This window comes from Theropithecus gelada, unplaced genomic scaffold, assembly GCF_003255815.1.
Source record: "Theropithecus gelada isolate Dixy unplaced genomic scaffold, Tgel_1.0 HiC_scaffold_15883, whole genome shotgun sequence".
Classification (NCBI taxonomy): domain Eukaryota; kingdom Metazoa; phylum Chordata; class Mammalia; order Primates; family Cercopithecidae; genus Theropithecus; species Theropithecus gelada.
The window spans coordinates 3,208,462-3,232,452 of NW_020257640.1; the positions used below are offsets into that span (position 1 = coordinate 3,208,462).

A 23,991-nucleotide genomic window follows, 5' to 3' on the forward strand; every position below is an offset into this window, starting at 1 on the left:
AATCTAGAAGGAATGGATAAATTCCTGGACACATACACCCTCCCAAGACTAAACCAGGAAGAAGTTGAATCCCTGAATAGACCAACAGCAGGCTCTGAAATTGAGGCAATAATTAATAGCATACCAACCAAAAACGTCCAGGACCAGATGGATTCACAGCCAAATTCTACCAGAGGTACAAGGAGGAGCTGGTATCATTCCTTCTGAAATTATTCCGATCAATAGAAAAAGAGAGAATCCTCCCTAACTCATTTTATGAGGTCAACATCATCCTGATACCAAAGCCTGGCAGAGACACAACAAAAAAAGAGAATTTTAGACCAATATGCCTGATGAATATTGATGCAAAAATCCTCAACAAAATACTGGCAAACCGAATCCAGCAGCACATCAAAAAGCTTATCCACCATGATCAAGTGGGCTTCATCCCTGGGATGCAAGGCTGGTTCAACATACACAAATCAATAAATGTAATCCAGCATATAAACAGAACCAAAGACAAAAACCACATGATTATCTCAATAGATGCAGAAAAGGCCTTCGACAAAATTCAATAGCCCTTAATGCGAAAAAAAAAAAACAAAAACCTCTCAATAAATTCAGTATTGATGGAACAGATGTCAAAATAATAAGAGCTATTTATGACAAACCCACAGCCAATATCATACTGAATGGGCAAAAACGTGAAGCATTCCCCTTGAAAACTGGCACAAGACACAGATGCCCTCTCTTACCACTCCTATTCAACATAGTGTTGCAAGTTCTGGAGAGGGCAATCAGGCAAGAGAAAGAAATAAAGGGTATTCAGTTAGGAAAAGAGGAAGTCAAATTGTCCCTGTTTACAGATGACATGATTGTATATTTAGAAAACCCCATCGTCTCAGCCCAAAATCTCCTTAAGCTGATAAGCAACTTCAACAAAGTCTCAGGACACAAAATCAATGTGCAAAAATCACTAGCATTCTTATACACTAATAACAGACAAACAGATAGCCAAACCATGAGTGAATTCCCATTCACAATTTCTATAAAGAGAATAAAATACCTAGGAATCCAACTTACAAGGGATGTGAAGGACCTCTTCAAGGAGAACTACAAACCACTGCTCAATGAAATAAAAGAGGACACAAACAAATGGAAAAACATGCCATGCTCATGGATAGGAAGAATCAATATTGTGAAAATGGCCATACTGCCGAAGGTAATTTATAGATTCAATGCCACCCCCATTAAGCTACCAATGACTTTCTTCACAGAATTGGAAAAAAACACTTTAAAGTTCATATGGAACCAAAAAAGAGCCCGCATCTCCAAGACAATCCTAAGTCAAAAGAACAAAGCTGGAGGCATCACGCTACCTGACTCAAACTATACTACAAGGCTACAGTAACCAAAACAGTATGGTACTGGTACCAAAGCAGAGATATAGACCAATGGAACAGAACAGAGGCCTCAGAAATAATACCACACATCTACAACCATCTGATCTTTGACAAACCTGACAAAAAAAGAAATGGGGAAAGGATTCCCTATTTAATAAACGGTGCTGGGAAAACTGGCTAGCCATAAGTAGAAAGCTGAAACTGGATCCCTTCCTCACACTGTATACAAAAATTAATTCAAGATGGATTAGAGACTTAAATGTTAGACCTAATACCATAAAAACCCTAGAAGAAAACCTAGGTAATACCATTCACGACATAGGCATGGGTAAGGACTTCATGTCTAAAACACCAAAAGCAATGGCAACAAAAGCCAAAATCGACAAATGGGATCTAATTAAACTAAAGAGCTTCTGCACAGCAAAAGAAACTACCATCAGAGTGAACAGGCAACCTACAGAATGGGAGAAAATTTTTGCAATCTACTCATCTGACAAAGGGCTAATATCCAGAACCTACAAACAACTCAAACAAATTTACAAGAAAAAAACAAACAACCCCATCAAAAAGTGGGCAAAGGATATGAGCAGACATTTCTCAAAAGAAGACATTTATGCAGCCAACAGACACATGAAAAAATGCTCATCATCACTGGCCATCAGAGAAATGCAAATCAAAACCACAATGAGATACCATCTCACACCAGTTAGAATGGCGATCACTAAAAAGTCAGGAAACAACAGATGCTGGAGAGGATGTGGAGAAATAGGAACACTTTTACACTGTTGGTGGGACTGTAAACTAGTTCAACCATTGTGGAAGACAGTGTGACGATTCCTCAAGGATCTAGAACTAGAAATACCATTTGATCCAGCCATCCCATTACTGGGTATGCACCCAAAGGATTATAAATCACGCTGCTATAAAGACACATGCACACCTATGTTTACTGCGGCACTATTCACAATACCAAAGACTTGGAAGCAACCCAAATGTCCATCAATGACAGACTAGATTAAGAAAATGTGGCACATATATACCATGGAATACTATGCAGCCATAAAAAAGGATGAGTTAATGTCCCTTGTAGGGACATAGATGCAGCTGGAAACCATCATTCTCAGCAAACTATCGCAAGAACAGAAAACCAAACACCGCATGTTCTCACTTACAGGCGGGAATTGAACAGTGAGAACACCTGGACACAGGACAGGGAACATCACACACTGGGGTCTGTCGTGGGGTTGGGGGAGGGGGGAGGGATAGCATTAGAGGATATACCTAATGTAAATGATGAGTTAATGGCACATGTATACATATGTAACAAACCTGCACGTGGTGCACATGTACCCTAGAACATAAAGTATAATTTTAAAAAAGAATAAAAAATAAATAAAAAAAAGAAAACTCACAGGCAAAAGGCAACAGTTAACTGTAAGAAAGAGAAATAAATGTAATGGTAAATTGCAGCCAGAACTCTAACATATACCAAAATCCCCAGTAGGCTGTTAAATAAAACAATCAATAAATATTTGGTTAGTTGAGTAAGTGAGTGAGTGAATGATAAAATAGCAAATAGAAGCAATTTTAAAGTTTATGTGCTTTTAGTTCCTTTGCTGGTGTTGCAGATTCTTCAGTCTTTCTTATTTCACAAGAGGACCAGCTAGAGAACAAGGCACTTGAAAGAATCTCTAAAGCTCAAGGGATAATACATCTACAGAGAAACTAATTTACTGGGCATTGTTCCTCTAAAGATGAAGAGACTGGTCCTGACAGATCTTGTTTAGCTTTATCACTAGAATTTTAAGTCAGTAACAACTGCCAGGCAAAACGAGCTTGTTGTTGGCAGACCAAGTACAAGGAGAGATGTGTGGAGGAAAGACAAAGCAGCAGCTCTGCAGATGTGCAGTAGGGGAAAATACTTTGGAAGGTAGTATGTTTCCATGCCAGAATGGAAACCGTAAATATTAATGTCACAGGATCCACGTGGTGCCACTTCGTCAGCCAGAAACCTCTGTGGCTGGCGGCGCCTTCTGCCTGAGTACTGCTTGCACCCACTGGGCCTGTTCTGCCCACTTGGCCTGGCAGGCTACCCCTGAACTTACAATAAAAGGTGGAAATAAAAAGCAAACAAATAATAAAACCAGAAATCACCTATTGAAGAAAAATACAAGATGATATAAAAAGGAAAAAAAAAAGTATTTTTAAAAAAGGTGTTCACATTTTCTCTTTGAAGTCTCCACTGAAACCTACTTCTTCTATTAGTCTGAATTACATGGCCTTCCTGTTTTCCCGTCATACTTCCTACTGGAAGGAGGCTTGGCTGGCGCTACCAGTCTGGATTCCACACCTGCCAAGGGCAAGTCAGGCGCAGAGCAGCGAGGGGTGTATGGTCGAGTGAGCACAGCGTCGAGTGCGCACTGCACACAGCCAGGCACGCCTGCTGCTCCGGCAGGGCAGGCAGCTCCAGGCAATGGCATAGGTGCCAGCTCCACGCAAGGCTGTGGCTGGACCAGATGTAACACACGAGACTTCCAATGCAGGCACCTGAATCTAGATAGGGGGAACACGGTGGTGCCTGGAAGCCTGGAGATGCCAGGAACAGAAGAGCCCCAAAGAGGGTGTCGTAGATCTGGGTTTCTTTTCAGCTTAGCTATGTAATTAAAAGGGTACCCTAGACCTGGGTTCCCCGAACGGCTGCAGCTCTTCTCTCCTCTTTGCCCACAACATGGCGAGCAGGGGGCGTGTTTTAGCCCTGTTTGTGTTATAGTTCTCTCAGTACTGCCATTCAGTGGGTCCTAAGTTCTTGTCCTCCGTGCAGGAAGAATGAGGTATGTCAACAACTGGAGGGTGAGCAAGGCAGAGAGGAGTTCACAGAACGACAGAATAGCTCTCAGGAGACCCACAGCGGGTGGCTCCTTTCCGCAGGCAGGTCGTCCGACAAGTGTCCAGCTCTCAGGAGAGAGGAGACCTACGGTGGGTGGCTCCTTTCCACAGGCAGGTAGACCCGACAAGTGTCCAGCCCTGAGTGGAGAGGAGTCTCGTGATGGGTAGCTCCTTTCCACAGACAGATTGTCCCGAAGAGTCGAGGAGACCTGATGCAAAGTAGGTAACTCCTTTCCACAGCTGGTAAGTCCCAACATCTGTGTGAATCAGGCTGTTTTTAGGGACTTCAGAAGGGAGGAAGTGCATGCTAATTGGTCCATGGGTGGCCATGGTGGGTCCAGAAAAAGCACTTTAAGTTATCCCCCTCTGGGCTGTGGACTCAACTTGGAACTGACAGCTCAGCCCCCATGCTTCAGATCATCCCTGGCTTGAAGGTGGGGCTTCACCGGGGACCTGCCCCTTTACGCTCAGGAGCCGGTCAGCCTCCTGCCGCCATCAATCATTTCGTCCACCATGCCCAGGCTGCTGGAGCTGAGGGTTGCCTGCAGGCCCGTGCCGAGCCACCCTCAGCCCCCCACAGGCCTCCCTCCTGTGCTCATCAGCGCCCAAAGTCCAGAGGGGGTTGAGGCAGAAGGGGACTGGTGTGTTAGCACCACCCTGCGCGCGCACACACCCAGCCAGGTCGCCGGCGGCGCCTGGGCTTGGCCTCGGCCTCAACTTTGGAAATTGGAGCAGGCGCTGGGAGCGAGGAGAGGCCAGGCAGCGGGAGCAGGTACTTCCAAGCCTGCAGGGGCTGAGGGGCTTCCTGGACCACCGAGAGCACAGGGATGCCCAGGTCTGCAGCCGTGGCTGAGCAGCTGCAGTTGCCCCCAGAAGGGTAGGTTTCCCACCCTGCCAACTTGGAAAGGGGGCAGGACTCCCACCTGTTCCCAGCTCTCGCAGGCTCCATGGAGTGCACAGCCCCGACTGAGCGTCCCCCGCTGCAGTTGGTGTCTTTGCAGCAGCCGCTCCAGACAGGCTGCCACTGCCATCACTAAGGCAGAGTTCTTATGTGGCTAGTTAGTAGTCTTGGGTGAATTTTCCTTGCTACACAGGCCAGTTTCATTAACCCTAAACTACAAGAAAGACCTGATCAGCAGTTCCAGGGTTCTACTGTGTAATGTTTAAGGCTCCATGAATGTCTCAGGCTGAGTTACTGAGGAAGAAAAATCTAAGGCGGCCAAATTTGAGCTCCTAGCTTTAACTATAATAACGAACTTGATTCATCGTACATATATAAAGTCTCCATGTGTATAGTGGTGTGTGCATGTATGCGAATATTCACTGGAAAGAAAAAAAGGATCCCTTATTTTTAAGTGTCTAAAAACAACTAGTATAGTGATCTCTCTGAGGTTCCTTCCATTTTTTTTTTTTGAGATGGAGTCTTGCTCTGTCGCCCAGGCCGGAGTGCAGTGGTGCGATCTCGGCTCACTGCAACCTCCACCTCCCGGGTTAACGCCATTCTCCTGCCTCAGCCTCTCGAGTAGCTGGGACTACAGGCACCCGCCACCACGCTCAGCTAATTTTTTGTATTTTTAGAAGAGACGGGGTTTCACCTTGTTAGCCAGGATGGTCTCAATCTCCTGACCTCGTGATCCACCCGCCTCAGGCTCCCAAAGTGCTGGCATTACAGGTGTGAGCCACCGTGCCCGACCGGTTCCTTCCATATTTCTAAAGATGCTCTCCTCAAGATGGACAGAAGGACTATTTTCCATATAAGAAAAAACATAAAATTATTTAATAGGTTGGGCAGGTCAGTAAGAAAGAAAGGCTGTAAGAACCAGCTAGTTCCATGTTTAGTCCAAAGACTCTTAACAGTGACTGAAATCCTTCAGATCCTTATAGAGCATATAGACTGATCACCTCACTGAATGAAGAATCCATCATAGGAATACATCTTCATTTGGAAGAGTGGTTAGTAAGAGAAGGCAGAAACTTTGAGATCACATAAACGGCCAGGCGCAGTGGCTCATGCCTGTAAGCCCAGCACTTTGGGAGGCCGAGGCGGGTGGATCACGAGGTCAGGAGTTCAAGACCAGCCTGGCCAAGATGGTGAAACCCATCTCTAGTAAAAGTACAAAAATTAGCCAGGCGCGGTAGCAGGCACCTGTAATCCCAGCTACTCAGGAGGCTGAGGCAAGAGAACTGCTTGAACCTGGAGGACAAACGTTGTAGTGAGCTGAGATTGTGCCACTGCACTCCAGCCTGGGTGACAGAGTGAGACTCTGTCTCAAAAAAAGGAGATAACATAAACATACTGATTTTGATAAGAAAAAGATTACTTACTGATGGATAACTTAAAATTTAGTAGTGGCTTAAGGAAGTGACAATAGACTCCTTTTTCTGCCCTGAGCTCCTTTATAAAACAGGAAGAAGGGAGACCAAACAATACAGTACTCCAAATATAAAGTATGGACTCTATCGTTGAAAATGAAAAATGCTGTCTATATGAAGTCAGTGGAAAATGTTTCCCATATAGGATAAGAGCTCTAAGTAAGAGTTATATGTAATGAAGTTAATAACAACAATAGTAATAGCTAAACTTATTCACTGCTTACTATTGCCAGACACTGTTGTTCAGTGTATATGGATTAACTCATTTAATCATGAAAACAACCCTATGAGATAGGTACTATTAAGATTCTAAAGATGAAAAACTGAGGCACAGGGAGATTACACAGACTAGTAAAAATCATTCAGGTAATGAGTGGCAGGACTTACACTCTACCCCAGATTATCAAGCTTCAGAGTCCATGCTTAGAGCCACTATGCAATACTTTGCTTTAAAGACACAGTTTTTAACTGTGTCAACAATGGAAGGGTATTATATTTAGTACTCCCACCTGAAGGGGGAAATTCTTTCAGCCAACAATATACAATTGCTCTGTATAGCTTATTTTAAAATACCAACTTCCTTTTCCAGCAATATGGCAGACTAGATAATCTAGAAATCTCAGCAACAAAATACTTAAAACATGCTGGATAATATTAATAAATACCCTTTTAATTACATAGCTAACCTGAAAAGAAATCTCCAGTGTGCAGAAAGGAAAAACAGAAGTTGGGTGTAACTGTGCTAGGGTTGTCATGGACAGGTTTCTTAAAAACTAAGCCATGGGAAAGATGTGTGAATTTGGGGGAGAGGTGATGAGAGGTTGTGTGATGGGTACAAACAAATAGATGGAAGAAATACTAATGTTCCTCAATAAAGCAGGGCGACCATGGTGCAAAACAAGTATTATATATTTCAAAATACCTAGAAAAGAGAATTTGAAATGTTCCCAGCACATAGAAATGATAAATACTCAAGGTGATGAATACTCTAAACACTGACTTAATCATTACACATTCTATGCATGTAACATGCACCCCGTATCACATGTACCCATAAATATGTACAAGTATTATGTATCAATCAGAAAACAGGTGGGCACTTGTAAAAAAGAGAGGAGAAAAAATAACCGAGCAATTTTGGTTTATCACAAACAGGTGGAAAAATGTGCAGGCCGTGGGCCTAAATAAGGTGAGATACAGAACTAAGTCTTTCCCAGTGAAAGCTCAGAGTCTGGATAGCAACATTTCTCAATGAAAGGTAGACTAGGAGGGGAAAAAAATCCTCCCATAAGCCCAGGATGAGAACAAGTTAAGTTCTTCTGCCTCCACATGGGATCTGGAATGAAGAAGGAAAGTCTCACATGGGTGTGAAGTTTGATTTTACATTATCTACTGTTTACAGAACCCCAAAGGTAAAACACTGTGATTAAAAAAAAAAAAAAAATTAGTCCGAGGTAAAAACAAAACATCTTCAGGAACACATCCTTAACTACAACTGAAGATGATTCACAGAGTTAATACTTACCTGATAACCAGGTCATAACACAAAATTATAAGACACAAGAGTAATCAATTTATTAAGAGTTAGCAGGACTCAATTACATCCCTTTAAGACATCAAATAATTAGAACTATAGAGATTACAAACTTAAATGATTAAAAGTATTAAAGATACAAAAAGATTTGCTCTATCCAATATAAAAACTTGCTTATTAAGCTAAAATAATTAAGACAATATGGATTGGCATGAAAATACACCAAAAGACCATTAGAAAACGGCCCATAAAACTGACCTACACAAATGTTATTTACAACAAAGTAGTACTGAAGAGCACGGGAAAGGAAGGTCTTTTTCAATGGGATAACAATAGGCCAACTAGATAGCCACATGGAAAGAATAAAACAATCAAAATCCAAACTGCACCATACCACAAGATTACTTAAAGATGGAATAAAAAGATTAACAACAAACTTCTGACAAGACTAGATAAGAACAATGAAGGAAGTGAAAGAAGCAAATTAAACAAACAGATCAGAATAAAAAAGGGGAACAGAACGATAGAGCACTTAGACATATAACCATTAAAGAAAAACCAGTAAGTCACACATAAAAATTACCTGACATTGAAAGCTTTTATCAAACCTGTGAAATTATAACCTTCAAAGAGCAAATAATCTCCAGTTTACTTAAACTATTCCAAAGAATGGGAAGGCAGGGAATGTTACCCAGTTAGTCTTACGATTCTAATTCAACAGGGAATGTGAGTAAAAGAATGTATAAAGGCAAATCACATGTAGGAACAGAGATGCAAAAACCTCAAATAAAATATTAGCAAACTGATTTTGCATCACAGTAAAAAAAGGTACAAGAATTTCATGGAAAATTCAGTAATGCAAATGCAGTACATGTAATTACTAACATTAACAGAATAAGGAGAAAAAGATATACAAGTATCTCCTTAATTTAGGGGGGAAATCAAATTGAAAAATCAGTAAGAAAAAAAGTTGATTCTTACTTCACATCACACAGAAAAATTCAGTATAAATTTAAAGCACAATTATAAAATTTCTGGAAGATATTATGTGAGAATACCCTTATATTTTCAAAATAGGAGAAACTTTCTCAGAAAAAGATCCCAAAGTATGACAATAAAGAAAACAAGGAAATAAATCTGACTATATTAAAATGAAAACTTTCTGTGCAAATAAAGACACCAAAAAAAATGACTCCTATTTTTGATAGACAGTACAGGAGATTATGTATTATAGAAAACTCCTCTCAAATACAATAAAATTGCTAGATAAATTATTTTCAAAACTTTTTATTTTAGTCTGTTACTGAGTTAGCATGGAAAAAAGGTAGAAACAAAGATCCAAAGCAAAGTGAAACCAGGGAGCCTACCTAGTAAGAACTGTTAAGGTCAGTTTCTAGTCCTTAAGTTTTCTACGTTTGATTTTGATCACAGAATATATATATATGGGAATCAAAAGTGATATTAAGGTCTATTCAGGATGGATATACAATAAGAGACCCACAAGCTTTATATGAACTATTCTCACAGAGTAAAAGTAAGCAACAAAAAAATCATGCCACATAGAATGGCAAAGAAAAACAAAACAAAAACTTAAAAAATAAAATTAAAACTTGTCTGTCTGTTCAGACCTTACTATGATGTAGTCAGAAAACCCAAGTGAAAAAAGAAACTTCAAGTGGTTCTGGTATGATGATGCCAACAGGTTACTTGCAGAAGTAAATAAAAGTCCTCTCTGTAGGAATTCAAATTTCAACCAGGACTCAAATATTGGCAGAGTATATATAAAAAACATGACCCAGATATATGTTGTCTCAAAGAAACTCAAAATATAATGATATAGGTAGATTGAAAGTAAATGATGAAAATGATTCACCATGCAAACATTAATCAAAAGAAAGATGTGCCTATAATATCAAATAAAATAGATTTCAGAGCTAAAGAGTTTAATAGGGACAAAGAATTATTATACAATGACCAAAGGGCCAATCCACCAATAAGACATAGCAATCCTAAATGTGTATGCACCAAAATAATATTTAAAAAGAATGTTGGAGAACTCACACTTCCTGATTTCACAAACCTATAAAAGTTTCTACAAACCTATAAAAAATCAAGACAATGTGGTGCTTCTATAAGGGTAGACATTGGAATAGAATAGAGTCCAAAAATAAATTATTCCATTTATTGTTGATTTGTAACAAGAATGCCAAGACCACTCAAGTGAAAATGAGTTATTGTAGGTGTCCCCAACCCCTAGGTCATGAACCAGTATCAATCCATGGCCTGTTAGGAACCAGGCCACAAAACAGGAGGTGAGCGATGGGCAGGTGAGTGTTGAGCTAGCAAGCATTACCGTCTAAGCTCCACCTCCTCAAATATGTGGTAGCATTAGATTCTCATAGGAGCCTGAATCTTATTGTGAACTGCACATGAAAGGGATCGAGGTTGCAGACTCCTTCTAAGAATCTAAAGCCAGATCTCAGGTACAACTGTTTCATCCCCAAATCACGCCTTACTGCCACCCCACGGTTCATGGAAAAATTGTCTTCCTTGAAACCAGTCCCTGGTGCCAAACAGTTTGGGTACCACTGAATTATTGTATTAGTCTGTTCTCATATTGCTACAAAGAAATACCTGAGACTGGGTAATCCATAAAGAAAAGTTTTCCTGGCTCACAGTTCCACAGGCTGTACAGGAAGCATGATGCTGGCATCTGCTTAGCTTCTGGGGAGGCCTCAGGAAACTTACAATCATAGTGGAAGGCAAAGAGAGAGCAAGGTGTCTCATGTGGTAGAAGCAGGTGCAGGAGAGAGAGGGTAAGCCAGGCATGGTGGCTCATGTCTGTAATCCCAGCACTTTGGGAGGCCAAGGCAGGTGGCTCACTTGAGGTCAGGGGCTCGAGACCAGCTTGGTAAACATGGTGAAACCCTGTCTCTACTAAAAATACAAAAATTAGCTGGGCATGGTGACGGGCGCCTATAATCCCAGATACTCTGGAGGCTGAGGCAGGAGAATTGCTAGAACCTGGGAGGCTGAGGCTGCAGTGAGCCAAGACCATGCCACTGCACTCCAGCCTGGGTGACAGAGTGAGATTTGTCTCAAAAAATAAATATATATAGAGAGAGGGTAGAGGTGCTATACTAGGTAACATGAGAACTCACTATTGCGAGGACAATACCAAGAGAAGTGGTGCTAAGCCATTCATGAGAAACCACCCTTACAATCCAATCACCTCCCACCAGGCCCCACCTCCAACACTGGGGATTACAATCTGACATGAGATTTGGGCGGGTACACAGATTCAAACCATATTAATTATCATTTCAACAAATGGTGTTGAGACAAAAAGATATCCACATACAAAAGAATGAATTGGACCCCTACCTCATACCATATAGAAAATTAACTCCAAATGAAGTTTGGACCTAAAATTAATAGCTAGAACTACAAAATCTTGGAGGAAAATATAGGAATACACCTTTGTGACTATGGCCCACGAAACATCATTATGCAGTACACGACTGCAGTCTCAAAAATAGTGTAACCTACAATGGTTACCATGTAACCACCTGACACCTACTAAGATGGCTATTAAAAAAAAAAAACCTGGAAAATAACCGTGTTGGTAATTATATGTATAAATAGGTACCCTGGTACATTGCTGGTGGGAATTTAAAATGGTGCAGCCACCGTGTAAAACAGCTTGGCAGTTTCTCAAAAGTTAAACACATAATTATCACGTGATCCAGAAATTCTCCTAGGTATAGACTCCGAAGAATTGAAAACAAAGACTTGAACAGATACTTGTATGCCAATGTTTGCAACATTAATCACATAAGTAAAAGGTAGAAACAACCCAAGTGTCTGTCAGCAGATGAATAGATAAACAAAATGTGGTATATCCATACAATAAAACATTATTCTGGAATGAAAAGAAAAAGTGAAAGTTCTGATACATGCTACATGCTACCTTGAAAACGTTAAGCTAAGTGAAATAAGCCAAACACAATAAGACATATATTGTATGATTCTACTTATAAGCAATATCTAGACCAGGAAAATTCACAGAGAAACAAAGATTAGAGGTTAACAGGAGCTGAGGGGAGAGAATCATGGGAAACTACTGCCACATGGCTAGAGTTTCTGTTTGGCAAAATCAAAAAGTTAGAAATAGACATGAAAGGTTATACAACATTGTGAACTTAATTGATACCACTGAATTGTATACACAAAAATGGCTAAAGTGGTAAATTTCATTACATATATTTTATGACAGTTTTTAAAAATTAATTCTGTGATATATAAAAAACATTGAACCATACACTTTTAATGGATGAATAATCCACTTTAATGTGAATCACATCTCAATAAAACTATTAAAAAAAAAACAAACCACAATGTAAAAAGCTGACAGTCCTAAAAGAAGAAATGGACAAATCCCTCATAGTAGGAGATTTTAGCATGAGAAACAAAAATCACTGACAAACCACAGAAAGAGTGAGATAAGAAATGGAAAACTAGGCCGGGTGCAGTGGCTCAAGCCTGTAATCCCAGCACTTTGGGAGGCCGAGACGGGCGGATCACGAGGTCAGGAGATCGAGACCATCCTGGCTAACATGGTGAAACCCCGTCTCTACTAAAAAAAATACAAAAAAACTAGCTGGGCGTGGTGGCGGGCGCCTGTAGTCCCAGATACTCGGGAGGCTGAGGAAGGAGAATGGCGTAAACCCGGGAGGCGGAGCTTGCAGTGAGCTGAGATCAGGCCACTGCACTCCAGCCTGGGCGACAGAGCAAGACTCTGTCTCAAAAAAAAAAAAAAAAAAAAAAAAGAATTGGAAAACTAAATGGTCAACAAATATATGGGAAGAAAAACCCAAAAACACAATGAATAAAGGGTGGTGGATAGTGGACATTCTTACCTTGTTTCCAGTTTCAGAGGAAAGCTTTCAGTACAGTCATGTGCCTCATTTACTGCTTTTCAGTCAATGATAAACTGCATATACTGTGGTGGTCCCAAAAGATTATAATGGAGATAAAAATTCCTATCACCTAGCATTTACTATCCTATACTTTTTATTGTAGAGCCTTCTACTTATGTAAAAAAGAAAGTGAAAAGATGTCGGGAAAAGAAAGTGAAAAGATGCTGGGAAAATTCACTAACAGAAGGTAAAACCACAATGAAATACCATAACATAAGCAACAGAATGGCTAAAATTTTAAAATATAAGGTATTGTTGAAGACGTGGGACAAATGTAGTCTCATAAACTGCTGGAGCATACATACCTACAGCCACTTTGGAAAACTGTTTCACAGTGTCTCCTAAAGCTGACCCAGCATTTCCACTCTTAGATAACTGCCCAACAGAAGTATATGAATATATTCACCAATACATGTATTGTAAGACTGTTTAGAGCTACAGTATTCATAGTAGCTCCAAAGTGTACAAATCAAGGGTCCACCAACAGTAAACTGCACACATTTTGGTATATTCATGCAATGATGTCTCATTATACATTGCTATGCAGCAAATACACCACAATGCAAAGACAAATACACAGACATAAACCAAACAAATATTAGTATTACTCATGGTTCTATGGGTTGACTGGGCCCACATGGAGGTTCTCACTTGTGGCTACAGTTAGACAGCAGGTAGTAAAGTCATCAGAAGTTTGACTGAATCTGACATACAAGATGCCTCGCTCATATGGCTGGCAACTGATGCTGACTGTTGGCTGGGAGGTCAGTTGGAGCTAATGATCAGAGCACTGACATATGGCTTCTCCATATGGTGAGAACATCTCACAGCATGACAGCTGAAGTCTAAAATGTACTGTCCCCAAGAGTGTGTGTTCTAAGGAGACCCAATTGGAAGCTGCAAGGCTTCTTATGACTGGGAGCCACAAAGGGTAACTTTACTGTCAGGGCTAAAAGTGAGTCACTTAGAAGCCAGCCAAGATTCAAGGGGTGAGGGACTTTACAATGGTGTAAGTATCAAGTGTATGTGTAGGGGGCCATCTATTGATACTAGCTACCATAAATGAAATATTATACAGCAATGAGGAAAAAATACTTAGGTTGAACTATATATATGAAATTGCTTATAATTACAACTTATAAAAACACCATCTCACATAGTTTAACTCAGTAACATTCAAAAACAAAAACAAAACTAGACTGTAATGACAGACCTCAGAATGGTGACTACTTTAGGCAAGAGACAAATAACAACAGTAAGGAAGCATAACGAATGTATCTGAAGTACTGGTAACATTCTATTATCTTGATCCAGTGATAGTTTCACAGGTGATTTCGCCTTATAAATTCTTGTCTTACATTTAAGATTTGTTCCTTATTGTATATATGCTATACTTCTTTTTTTTTTTTTTTTTTTTTTTTTTTGAGACGGAGTCTCGCGCTGTGTCACCCAGGCTGGAGTGCAGTGGCGCGATCTCGGCTCACTGCAAGCTCCGCCTCCCAGGTTCACGCCATTCTCCTGCCTCAGCCTCCGAGTAGCTGGGACTACAGGCGCCCGCCACCACGCCCGGCTAGTTTTTTGTATTTTTAGTAGAGACGGGGTTTCACCATGTTAGCCAGGATGGTCTCGATCTCCTGACCTCGTGATCCACCCGCCTCGGCCTCCCAAAGTGCTGGGATTACAGGCTTGAGCCACCGCGCCCGGCTATATGCTATACTTCTAATAAAAAGTTATTTCTGGTCCATATGCACTGCCAAAATCCTCAATAAAATACTACTTCACATTCATTCAGACTGGGAAGAAGTTTATGTTTGACCAAGGAAAATTAGCAAGTAAACAGCCCAATGGGGACTCTCATGTAATGCTGATGCACACAAAACTTGCAAATTTTACTTTGTATTTTAAATGCTCCCTACTTCAAAATTAGTACTTTGAAACATTCTACTTTCCCTCTTTGCCTTCCTTTAAAGGCTAAACCCAAATAGATTTCCCCACCACAGGGTGGTTTGTTGATGCAGTTATACCTTTTTATCCACTGTGTGATTAATATCTTCAAGCAACCCTTATCAAGTATTCTCACAATGCACACTATCAACTTAGGAAGCAAATGTGTATGTATAGGGGTACGGCTACAGACCAAACAAAATCACTCGACTCAACTTTCTGAAGAAGAAACGCCTAGGTTAGATCAAAACTGCAGCTAAAAAACTATTTTATTTTATTTTTAGAGATAGGGTCTCACTCTGTTGTCCAGGTTGGAGTACAGGGATACAATCACAGTTCACTGTAACCTCAAACTCCTGGCCCAAGCAATCCTTCTGCCTCAGCCTCCCAAGCAGTTAGGACTACAGGTGCATGCCACCATGCCTGGTGAATTTTATTTTTTATTTTTGTAGAGAAGGGGTCTTGCTATGTTGCCCTAACTAGTCTTAAACTCCTGGCCTCAAGCAATCCTTCTGTCTCGGACTCCCAAAGCACTGGGATTACAAGTGTGAGCAACCACACTCACCTAAGATTATTTAAAAAATTAATTTACTCATCAAAACTATTTTATTATCAACCTTGCAGCACAGTTTTTCAACTTTGACACTGTTAATATTTTGTATTAGGATCATTCTCTATTGCAGGGGCTAGAGGAGGGATTGTACTGTGTATTATAAAGAAGTTTAGCAGCATCCTTGGCTTCTAGCCACTAGAGGCCAGTAGCACCCACCATCCAACTGTGACAACCAAAAATGTCTACAGACATTGCCAAATGTCCCCTGGGGACTGGGTTGGGGAGGTGCAAAGTCTGCCCCATTTAGGAATCATTGCTTTAGAGTTTACAGTTCCTTTAGAGTTTATAGTTTCCGGTAAGGGCTCAAAAGCTCTTGCTAAACACTATCCTTGTACAGATTATTTTCTCATTCAGCTGTAGAAAAACACTAAACAGAAAATCCTACTCCATAAGGAGAAAAATAAGTATAGTGCAGCTAGGTTTTAACATGGATTTTGATTCTGTCCCACTTGATATATGCGATGAACAAACAGGAAAATGTGTTCTATAAATACATGGCTAATTATAGAATGTTAATGAGGCCAAGGCAGTCTCCATCTCTCCCAACTGTGTTTCTCTGTAAGGGCAGAGAATATGTGCATCAGAACTATCTTGTGTACTTATTTAATATATACACACCTGGGTCCCAACACAGACCTATAAAATTGAGGTGGAAAAGCAGCAATCTGAACTTCTAATAAACCTTTGTTAATAACTTACTATTATATTCTTATGTTCAACAAAAGGTAAGAAAAACAGTACCACAGACTATTTATCTTTAGTCTTTCATGACCATAACTTTTAATTTTTAAATCTGTATCACTGTTCACAATGAGATATACAGATGAAACAGAAGACCATCCAATTTATAGCAGATATTGTGGGAAATAAAAACACCAGTTTGAAGGGTCAAAGGACTTGGACTGGCAGAGCGCGGTGGCTCACACCTGTAATCCAAGCACTTTGGGAGGCCAAGGTGGGTGGATTTCTTGAGGTCAGGAGTTCGAGACCCACCTGCCCAACATGGTGAAACCCTGTCTCTACTAAAAATACAAAAATTAGCCAGGTGTGGTGGCGGGCATCTGTAATCCTACCTACTCGGGAGGCTAAGGCAGGAGAACAGCTTGAACCTAGGAGGTGAAGGTTGCAGTGAGCCGAGATGACACCAGTGCACTCCAGCCTGGGCTACAGAGCAAGACTCCATCTCAAAAAAAAAAAAAAGGCCTGGATTCTGGTCTTGGCTCTACTACTTAGCATGTGGCTATGGGCAAGCCACAAAATCCTGGATTTGATTTCTCTGTCTGTAAAAAAGAGATAACTGCCCCACCACATTGTTACTGACAAGAATAAAACAAATGTGAAAAGTGAATACTCTGTGGAAATAATAAACAAACATTATTATTACTTGATAGATACTAATACAAACCTATGACTAAACTTAAGGCCATATCCCAGTAAAATTATGGTAATATTAATCTGGATATATAAAAAAAGCTGTTTCTACAGAAACATACTCTAAATATTATTCAAAACTATTAAAACTAAAGCATATCTCGGTTAAGCAAGTTGACAGATGGACAACACATTGAAAAACCAGATAATTTCCACAAGTTGAGAAGCTGGGAGAAGTTATTCAGTTTATAGAAATAAGTATGTGTGTAGGAAAGATCCTATACAACTACCAAAGAAAAACTTGCTTTGTTTTAATATGGCTTAAAAATGCTTATATTTGGCCAAGCACAGTGGCTCACACCTCTAATCCCAGCACTTTGGAAGGCCAAGGCCGGCCGACCACTTGAGGTCAGGAAATCGAGACCAGCCTGGCCAACACGGTGAAACCCTGTCTCTACTAAAAATGCAAAAATTAGCCAGGCGTGGTGGCACGTGCCTATAATCCCAGCTACTGAGGAGGCTGAGGCAGGAGAACTGCTCGAACCTGGGAGGCAGAGGTTGCAGTGAGCCGAGATTGCACCACTGCACTCCAGCCTGGGAGACATAGCGAGACTCCATCTCAAAGAAAAAAATGTTTATATTCAACTCCTTACATACTAATAAAAGAGTCATGTCACCAAAAAGAAAATCACAGTCCCAAATGGGTATCTAACAACAGAGCTCCAAAATACGAAAGATAAAAATGATATATAACTGAACGAAATAGATAAAGGCACAATTATACTTGAAGACTTCAATGCTACTCTCTCGACAATTGATAGAACAAAGTTAAAAGAAAAGCAGCAAGGACAGAAAAACACTACTGTGTGCCTGTAATCCCTGCTACTTGGGAGCCTGAGGTGGGAGGCCTGCTTAAGCCCAGGAGTTGGAGACCGACCCGGGCAACACAGAATGTCTCAATTTTTTTTAAACATAAAAATAAAAAGACAACCAACCAACTTAACCTAACTGATATTTCTAGCCCCTTTCCACCACACCCCCCCACAAAAAGAGTAGAATAGACATCCTTTTAAAGTGCACATGGAATATTCACCAATATATGTCATATTCCTGGCCCTTAAAATAAACCTTATCAAATTTAAAAGAATTGAAATCATACAAAGTATGTTCTCTAGCCATAATAGAATTAAAATAGAAATCATTAAGCATTAAGATATATGGAAAATTCTCAACTACTTGAAAACTAAACAACATACTATAAATAATGCATGGGGCAAATAGGAAGTCTAGAGGAAATTTGGACAATATTCTGAACTAAATGAATATGAAAAGACAATATATCAAAAAAGATATAGTTACACCATGTTGTCTTTCCACAGAGTCTCCACATGGTGGCCTCAGGGGAGCCAGACTTACAGGGCAGCTGAAAGTTCTTCAAGAGTCTGCCATAAAATAACAGCAGAAGCTGAAGGGTCTTTTCTAAGCTAGTGAGGGAAGTCATGCAACATCTCTTTCAACAGATTCTACTGGAAGAAAATGGCACTCACAAAGGCTCACTAAGGTTCAAGTAAAGGGAATACAGCCTCTCTCTCTCTCAGTAAGAAATATTTCAAAGATTTTAAAACTATCACTGAAATATTTAGCAGACAAGGAGTTTGAGTTGTGGAAAGATATCCAGACTAGAGATAACAGATACCACAATCTTCAGCAACCAGGAAATAACTGAAAGTGAAAAGATACAAAAGACAATACTAAATCCTCAAGGAATACTGATATGTAAGAAACAGATGAAGTATATCCAGAATGTGATCACACAGAAGAGAGCTTTCCTTGAAACAAGGAGCAGTAACAATTTTTAAAGCTCCTAGAGGTCAAACAAAATGAGCCTTGATAAACTGATGAATTTCTTAACTAGATAATCACTGAGGAAGCAGTTACAGTAAAAGAATAAAGGTTGAGATAAGATTGCAATATTTAGGTGCTTGAATACAAACTGGTTAAGGTGACTCTTGTTATAGTCCCCCAAAACACATGTAAAATAGAAATGTGGGGAGAGGCAAACTTCAAAAATAAAAACTTGATTTTAATTAAAATACAACCACCATCCAGTTTTTATTCTTCTAAAGGAAAAATAATTTATAACTTACTGTTCAAAAAGGCTTAAACCTACGATTAAATATGATGGAATGAAAATGTGTTTACCTTTCACTCATTCCTGAAAGACCATTAATTTGAAGGGGAAAAAAAGAAGGAATGTACTAAAAACCACAAGAACAACAAAAGGAGAGACGATATCGGCTAAAGAGATACTGACATACAGGCCGGGCGCAGTGGCTCACACCTGTGATCCCAGCACTTCGGGAGGCTGAGGCAGGTGGATCACAAGATCAGGAGATCGAGACCAACCTGGCCAATATAGTGAAACCCCGTCTCTACTAAAAATATAAAAATTAGCTGGGCATTGTGGCACATGCCTGTAGTCCCAGCTACTTGGGAGGCTGAGGCAGGAGAATCGCTTGAACCCGGGAGGCGGAGGTTGCAGTGAGCTGAGATCACGCCACTGCACTCCAGCCTGGGCGACAGAACAAGACTCCACCTCCAAAAAAAACCAAAAAAAAAACAACAAAAAAAAGAGAGATACTAATACACTTTGGAAGACAGAAAGCATGTGGAAGAGACAGCAGAACTAAACACCAAATACCTGCAGAGAGAGATTCCAACAGGAAGCAAATCAAATACACAGAAAGGCTCAAACATTGCAGGATAAGTGTGAGAAACAGCAAGATAAGGCATGAGGCTAAAAATGGGAAAGGAAGGTTGAAAATTCATGTAGGGAATAGTTGTGTCCCTCAGTTCTTAATCCCATACCTCCCCTGAAATATTCTAAGACAAACTGAAGTGGCTTCAAATCTAGGGACGTCAGGCATAGTGGAAAGCAAAAGAGTGTCATATTGCAAGCCGGTGGATTTCATGCACGATCTACATGAAATTTAAGCAAAAAGAAATGTGAAAAGGAAAACATGTTTTAAATGTCTACAAACAATATGTCATACATAAACAATCAGGAATTGGAATAGTATCACACTCCTCATCAGCAATATTAATAGAAGGCAATATTTTCAAAACTCTGAGAAATTATTTCCAATTTGAAATTCTCTACCCAAACTATCAATTAAGTCTAGGGTAAAACTTAGACATTTTCAAAAATGAAGGATATAAAGAACTAGCACACATCCCACACAAGATATTCTTGATGAAGAAAAATGAAAGTCATCTCACAGTGACTCAAAATAAGTGATGTCAAAAAATATAGTGAATCCAAAGTTGTAAATTAACCTAGTGCTAAAATTAAGTTCCTATTAATGTATCAGTGCCTATCAACATCCAAATTTTACATGAAAAAAATTAAATAATTGCAAAAGAAAGCCAAAACTACGAGCTCTGAAGTTTATCATAAACAAATCAAATGAATCATCAAAAGGAAATGTCTGCACATTCAAAAAAAATGTGTGATAATACTAATTCCTCACATAGTACAGCTGTCACTTTTCTTTATGGAAACCAAACTGATACATTAAAAAATTATAGAGGCTGGGAGCGGTAGCTCACGCCTGTAATCTCAGCACTTTAGGAGGCTCCGTTGGGCAGATCACGAGGTCAAGAGATCAAAACTATCCTGGCCAACACGGTGAAACCCTGTCCCTAGTAAAAATACAAAAATTAGCTGGGCGTGGTGGCGGGCGCCTGTAGTCCCAGCCACTTGGGAGGCTGAGGCAGGAGAATTGCTTGAACCCGGGAGGCAGAGGTTGCATTGAGCCGAGATCGCACACGTGTGTGTGTGTAAAGCTGTGTATATATATGTAAAGTATACATATACATATGCAAGTCCAGCTTTGTTTTATTTTAAATATTTGGAAGCATAATTATTAAGTCTAATTATTGAAAAGAATGTTAAATAAGGACAAAGACTCAAATAAATGGATATTAACTTTATTATGAAACCAAATTCCTGATATACAGATATTGAACTATCCAATTTGAGTTAGGAATAAACATTATGAATGGTGGGTTCAAAGATAAGACGCAACTTCTTCTCTAGAGTATTATGATCAGCAGAGCACATCCATCAACATCAACACCAACACCAGCATCTGGGCAAAGAGCCAGACTGGGCATCAGGGCTTCCTTGGGGGATTCTTGAATCCACATGGGAATCAGGACAGACAATTAACCTGGGGAAGCAGTGAGGTGGCAGAGTGAGTCATGTAGCTTCCTTATGTGATAACTATAACTCTTTCTATGCTCACCAACTCCATTCCAATGAATACCAAAAGCTTCTTTTTGCAAGTACTAGCAAGAAAACAGAGCTATGTCATACACCCTTTCCCAAAGAACAGATCACATCTATCTCAGATGGGCATGCCATTAAATAAAATTCAGGAGAGATATCCAAAGCACTATGATGGTAAAAATATTTAAATGATTAATCCCTTCAAGAATATGAAATAAGTCAAAAGGCAGCACATTTAAGAGCCAAGTAGGCCAGGCACCATGGCTCATGCCTGTAATTCCAGCAGTGTGGGAGGTTGAGGTGGGAGGATCACTTGAAGCCAGGAGTTCGAGACCAGCCTGAACAGCACAGTGAGACTTCGTCTCTAAAACATTTTTTAAATTAGCTGGTCATGGTGGCGCATGGCCGTAGTCCCAGCAACTTGGAAAGCTGAGGTGGGAGGATTCCCTTGAGCCCAGGAGTTCAAGGCTGCATTAAACTATGATGGTACTACCACATTTCATCCTGGAAGATAGAGCAAGACACTGTCTCTAAACAAAACAAAACAAAAAACAACAGTCAAGTATTTCTTACACACTGTGAATACATTAGAGAAAAAATGGGTATAGGTTAAAATATTTATGAAATAGTTTTAAGATGCTAGATATGTAAACAACAAACAAAAAAAGTTAAATAATTAAGCATTAATAAGCCAAGGAAAGAAGTTCCTCTGACAACGGTTATGCCCAGATCAACTCGTGTGAAGGTGAATCTCAAATGTGGCAGATGAAATCTTCTAAAACATCAAATCCATTAGCCCAGCTGTTTAGGGTTCCATCTTTGGAAAGCAAGGGCCATTTCGATTTTATAAGATGCATATATTTACTATTATTAACTGAGATCTAAGTCCTATTTGGCTCAACTATCTGGGTCAAGCAAACAATGAATCAGAAAATACAGCAAGTAACATGTTAAATGTTTCAAATCAAAATTCACTGATTACATAATGAGATACATTTTCATATTTTAAAATAATGAGGATTTGGGGTTCTAATCATAAAGAGTAGCTGGTATTGGAATACTCTCCTGTTATAAACATCTATAAAAACCAGACCAAATATAGACCAAATAAAACATGTATGTAACATTTACAAGCAACAGATACCAACCAACACAGGGCTATGATCCTTGGGAGAAAAGGGCAGATGAATCAAGTCTCACACTGGCTTTCTCCTTGGGGGCACTTGCCAAAACGTACGGTGGAGAAACAAAGCCCAAGCTGACAGTGGCAGTCTTGCTAGGATAAGAAAACTAAAATTAATGTTTGGGGTTGCTAAGATGCCAGGGTTTTGGGGATAGGTTATTAGAACGGAGAAAGTCAAAGGAAAAAAGCTATAAAAATACACATGAAATTCCCCTATGGTCCTTATTTGCTTCATAGGATGTGCATACACAGGGTTAGAATCTCTAGGAGAAAATAGCTGTTAACTAAACAGAGATTTCAGAGGTTGTGCAGTTCTGAGAAGATGTGGTCCAGGCTCAGAGGAGAGATATCTTGATGAACACCTTGGTCACTCAGTTGAGACCCTAGACAAACTGTGTCCTAGGAGTAAGAACAAAGGTGAAACAGACCTACCTTAAAAAGCTTAAAACTAACCTCCATAAGATCAAAGTGATCTGCTGGCTATTTAACTGCCTGCCATAAAATAATTCACTACTATTTAGAGGGATATAATAATCCAGAGCTCCAACAAATAGGGGTCCAAACCTTTCCTATAAAGGGCCAGAAAGTAAATACTTTTAGGCTTTTAGGACACATAGTCTCTGTTGTACATTCTCTTTGAAAACAAACAGAGGCTGGGTATGGTGGCTCATAGCTGTAATCTCAGCGCTCTGGGAAACCGAGGTGGGAGGATTGCTTGAGGCCAGGAGTTCAAGACCAGCCTGGGCAACATCACAAAAACAGTAACCTTTAAAAATGTAAAAAGCCATTCTTAGCTATAGGCCATGCAATAACAGCCATGAGGTTGGATTTGGCCCATGGCCATAGTATGCTGTCCATTACTCTACCTTTCACTCAATGTTCAATATACAACAACAAGTTAGCAGATGTGTAAAGCAGGGGAAAGTGACTGACAATCAAGAGACAAAGCAGTCAATAAAAACAGACTTAGGGGTGATGTAAATATATGTGTAGACAAGGAGGCTCTTGCTTATCGCTCCTATTCAACATAGTATTGGAAGTTCTGATCAGGGCAATCAGGCAAGGGAAAGAAAAAAAATGGTATCCAAACAGGAAGAGAGGAAGTCAACTATCCCTGTTTGTAGATGACATGATCCTATATCTAGAAAACTCCATAGTCTCAGCCCAAAAGCTTCTTAAGCTGATAAACAATTTCAGTAAAGTCTCAGGAAACAAAATCAGTGTGCAAAAATCACAAGCATTCCTATACACCAACAAGAGTCAAGCCAAGAGCCAAATCAGGAATGAACTCCCATTCACAACTGCCACAAAAAGAATAAAATGTCTAGGAACACAACTAGGGAAGTTAAAGATCTCTACGAGGAGAACTACAAACAACTGGTCAAAGACATCAGAGAGGACACTAACAAATGGAAAAACATTCCATGCTCATGGA

The 23,991-nt window shown here is 39.9% G+C and overlaps 1 protein-coding gene across 2 annotated transcripts in view; it reads right to left on the reverse strand.

The window, feature by feature from the left end:
• Positions 1-23,991, reverse strand: part of LOC112617128 (tyrosine-protein phosphatase non-receptor type 4) — a 223,098-nt gene that overhangs the window by 140,604 nt on the left and 58,503 nt on the right. The gene's annotated exons all lie outside the window — the stretch shown is intronic.